We start from the raw sequence: 5,197 nt of genomic DNA, 5'->3' as shown, positions 1-5,197 counted from the left end.
TTTTTTTTTTGAGATGAAGTTTCGCTCTTGTTGCCCAGGCTGGAGTGCAATGGCGTGCTCTCAGCCCATTGCAACCTCCACTTCCTGGGTTCAAGTTATTTTCCTGCCTCAGCCGCCCAAGTAGCTGGGATTACAGGTGCCCACCACCATGCTGGCTAATTTTTGTGTTTTTAGTAGAGATGGGGTTTCACCATGTTGGCCAGGCTGGTCTCAATTGCCCAGATGGGGTTTCACCTGAGGCCAGGCTGACCTCAAGTGATCCATCCACGTGCCTCGGCCTCCCAGAGTGCTGGGATTACAGGCGTGAGCCACCATGCCCAACCATTGTTAATTTATTTCTTATACCATAACAAAGCACCCCTTTACATTTTTTTTAAGGCTGCAGGAATTTGGGAATGCTCACAATAGTGGAAAATTTGTGTAATATATGTAAATATAGGCTAATTCTTACTGTACTTTAGTATAAATTATAGTAATAAAACCAAGGGCCCTTTTATACTTTATTGGAAATGAAATATTTTTCCTTCAATATTTGAAACATTTAGATTTGGATACTTTTCTTCATATTATTTTTAATGTGATGGATGTAAAATATTCAAACAATAACAAATACACTGAATAAAAAAATGAAAGGCTGAGCACAGAGCAAGACGATGGAATAGGAAGCCTCAGACTGTATTCCCTTATAGGGACAGTGATTTAATTATATATGATCAAAAAAGCCTTTTTGAGAACTCCAGAAACCAGTTAAGAAGTGATAGGACAGCAGGCAAGCTCAAAGTCAAGAATAGTCCATGAAACAGGTAAGAAAAGCCATTTAATTTCATCCATGATCCCTCCTCCCTCAAGCCAGCACAGCTTGGTGCTCTCAGGAGAAAAAGCCCAACTGACAGTTACTACCTTGGGAGGGAAAGAGAAGAAAGGAACATATGACTTTTCAGGGGGTTGTTCCAGTGACTGTTTTTTTCCTCACCTAACTCACAGTGCTGACAGAACCAGTATATTTTCCATCCCTAGGGGCTACTGAGAACAAAAGAGCTCAATGGCTTACTGCAGTGCCAGAGAACCTGCAGTACCACAGACAGACATCAGAAGGAGTAAGAGATTATAAACTCCTGGAAACAAACAAACAAACAAACAAACAAAGTGGCAAACCACTCTAATTGGGAAATTACATGCACAAGCCCAGAGAAGATGCATCCCCAGAAAAGGTTTGAGAAGCCTTCAGAATTTTTAACTGTGCTGATTGGTGAAGGCCTTTCACATATGAAGCTAGTCTATGAAGACTAGGAGAGATAGCTGTTTTTTCAAGTGCACAAATCATAGCAAAATAACAACAACAACAACAACAAGGCACACAAGGAAACAGGAAAAGATGGTCCTATGGAAGGAACAAAATCTCCTGAAATCAACCTTAAAGAAACACCAAACAATGAATTACCTAACAAATAATTCAGAATAATCATATTGAAGAAGCTCAATGAACCATAAGAGAATACAGAAAATAAAATCTGGAAAATGATGCATGAACGCTATGAGAATATCAACAAAGAAAAACTACTAAAAAAACAGAAATTCTGGGCTGGGTGCAGTGGCTTATGCCTGTAATTCCAGCACTTTGGGAGGCCGAGGTGGGCGGATCAAAAGGTCAGGAGATCGAGACCATCCTGGTTAATACGGTGAAACCCCGTCACTACTAAAAAAAAGAAAAAAGAAAAAAAATTAGCCAGGCGTGGTGGCGGGTGCCTGTAGTCCCAGCTATTTGGGAGGCTGAGGCAGGAGAATGGTGTGAACCCAGTAGGTGGAGCGGTGAGCCAAGATCACGCCACTGCATTCCATCCAGCCTGGGTGACAGAGCGAGACTCCATCTAAAATAATAATAATAATAATAATAATAATAATAATAATAAACCTAGGAATTTTGAAGCTGAAGAATACAATATTTGAATTTTAGAAATGCACTAAAGGAATTCAATAATAGAGTTGATGAAACTGATGAATCAGCAAACTTGAACATAGGTCATTTGAAATTATTGAATTAGAGGAACAAAAAGAAAAAGGAATGAAGAAAAGTAAAGAAAGCTTAAGGGACTTATGGGATACCATCACATGGAACAATATACACATTATGAGAGTCTCAGAAGAAGAAGAGAGAGAAAAGGACAGAGAGGTTATTTGAAGATAAAATGATTGAAAACTCATGAATCTGAGGAAGGAAATAGGCATCTAAATTCAAGAAGCTCAGAGGATTCCAAGTGAGATGAACCCAAAGAACCCCAAACCAAGACACATTACAATCAAGTTTTCAAAAGTCAATGGCAAAGAATGTTGAAAACCCCAAGAGAAAAGTCACTGGTCACATATAAGGAAGCTCCTGTAACATCAGCAGATTTCTCACCAGAAACATTACAGACCAGAAGAGGATGGGATAATGTATTCAAAATGCTGAAAGAAAAACCTGTGCAGACCAGGCATGGTGGTGCACACCTGTAATCCCAGCACTTTGGGAGGCTAAGGTGGGAGGATCACAAGGTCAAGAGATTGAGACCATACTGGCCAACACGGTGAAACCCCGTCTCTACTAAAAATACAAAAATTAGCTGGGCGTGGTAGTGCATGCCTGTAGTCCCAGCTACTTGGGAGGCTGAGGCAGGAGAATCACTTCAACCCAGGAGACGGAGGTTCAGTGAGCCAAGATCGCGCCACTGCACTCTAACCTGGTGACAGAGCAAGACTCCATTAAAAAGGAAAAAAGGAAAAGAAAAAGCTGTCCACCAAAAACACTGTATTTGGTAAAAGTGTCTGTCCTTCAAAAATGAAAGAAGAATAAAGCCCTTCCCAGACAAACACACACTAAAGGAGTTTATCATTAAACCTGCTTTGAAGGAATTGCTAAAGGCAGTCCTATAAGTTGAAAAGAAATGACTCTAGAACTCTAGAAAGCAACACAAAAGCATGTGAAAATATAAAGCTCTATGAAAAGGTAAATATGTAGACAAATACAGAATCCTTTAGTATTGTAATGGTGATGCATAAATCAATTCTGGTATATAAATTTAAAAGACAAAGCATAGAAATAATTAAACTATAAAACTACATTAATGTATATAAAATATTAAAAAGATATAATTTGTGACATTGGTAACATACAGTGGTGGGAAGATATAAATGACTTGAGATTTTATGTGTGATTGACATTAAGTCATTGTCAGTTTAATATAGATTGTTATAAGTATAATATATTTTGGCCATCCACAGTGGCTCATGCCCACAATCCCATCACTTTGGGAGGCCAAGGAGAATGGATCACCTGAAGTCAGGAGTTTAAAACCAGCCTGGCCCACATGGTGAAATGCCGTCTCTACAAAAATATGAAAATTAGCCAGGTCTGATGGCAGGTGCATGTAATCTCAGCTACTCGGGAGGCTGAAGCAGAATTGCTTGAAACTGAGAGGTGGAAGTTGCAGTGAGCTGAGATTGCACCATTGCACTCCAGCCTGGACGACAGAGTGAGACTCCATCTCAAAAAAAAAAAAAGTATAAGATATTTTTATAAATTCTTCATGGTAATCACAAAGAAAATGTGCATTGAAGATGCACAAAGAAAATGAAAAAGGAATCAAAGCACACCATTAAAACAAAAACAAACACACACAACTAAAAACAAGGGAATACAGTAAGAGAGGAAAAGAAGGACAAAATAACTACAAGACATGCAGAAAAAAATAACAAAACAGCAATAGTGACTCCTTCCCTATCAGTGATTGCTTTAGATGTAAATGGATTAAACTTCCCAATGAAAAGATATAGAGTGACTGAATGAATAAGAAAACAAGATTCAGCTATATACTGTCTACAGGAGATTCACATTAGTATAAGGACACACATAGGCTGAACATTAAAGGATAGAAAAAGATATTCCATGTGTCAAATTATGCCCCCACTTAACAGACAAGATGGACTCCCTGTGATTGAAAATTTAAAAGCAGAACGAAGAGTTATATGGCAGGGTGAAGAAATGGTCACACTCTCTGTGTCCTTGGAAAGCATTGTAAAACCCGTTTTTCCACAACGAAGTCAAAGAACAATTCCTGAAAATAACTGCAGCTAGAAATTCCTCAACTGACCCCAACAGACCACCTGATGCCTCCCCACTGACCACCTGGAACCAGCTAATTAAGACAGACTGGTGAAATGGGGCTTAAAGATCATTTAATCAAGACTCTGTTCCCCACTCCCTTGATTCGCCTCCCCTGACCTGTGTTTTTGGCCTTTATAAACTCTAACTTTCCAACCCCGACCTCAGGTCACACTTTGATTTTGCACTAAAGGCTGCATCTCTCCAATCTGCAGATTGCTTTTAGAAAATAAAGCTCCCCCTTTTCCTCCACAGAACTCATTGATCTTTTGTTAACACAGGCAAATGGTAACCAAAAAAGAGCCAGACCAGCCCTACTTATATCAGAGAAAACTGACTTTAAACCAAAAATTGTCGTAAGAGACAAAGAAGAACATTATATAATGATAAAAGGTTCACTTCATTAGAAAGATGTAACAATTATAAATATATTTGCATCTAAGAGCAAAGCATCCAACCGTATGAAACAAATATTGACAGAACTGAAGGAAGAAATGGAAAGTAACACAATAGTAAGAGATTTCAGTACCCCACATTCAATATTAAATAGAACAATCAGATAGAAGATCAATAACAAAAGACCTTATTATGTTTACACAATAAGGTCCATTACAGACCAGTTGGACCAGACATATGCGGAACATTCCACTTTACAGGAGCAAAAGTATACATTCTTCTCAAGGGCACATAAAAACAGTCTCCAAGATAGATCACATTTTGGGACAGAAAACAAGTCTCAACAAATTTAAGAATATTTAAATCATACCAAGTATCTTTTCCAAACCCAATGGAATGAAACTAGAAATCAACAGCAAAAGGAAAACTAAAAACTTCACAAATACGTGGAAAGAAAAAATGACTTATTCTTGAGCAACCAATGAGTCAAAGAAGAAATCACAAGGGAAATTAGAAAATATCTTGAGAAAAATGAAAACAAACAACAAAACACATGAAAACTTATGGGGATGCAAGAAAGCATCCCATAAGATGCTGAGGGAAGTTTAGAGCAGTATATGATATAAAATGCATTACTAAAGAAGATCTCAAATCAGCAACCTA

Source organism: Macaca nemestrina, chromosome 15, assembly GCF_043159975.1.
Source record: "Macaca nemestrina isolate mMacNem1 chromosome 15, mMacNem.hap1, whole genome shotgun sequence".
In the NCBI taxonomy this organism is placed as follows: domain Eukaryota; kingdom Metazoa; phylum Chordata; class Mammalia; order Primates; family Cercopithecidae; genus Macaca; species Macaca nemestrina.
This window is presented reverse-complemented; position numbering follows the sequence as displayed.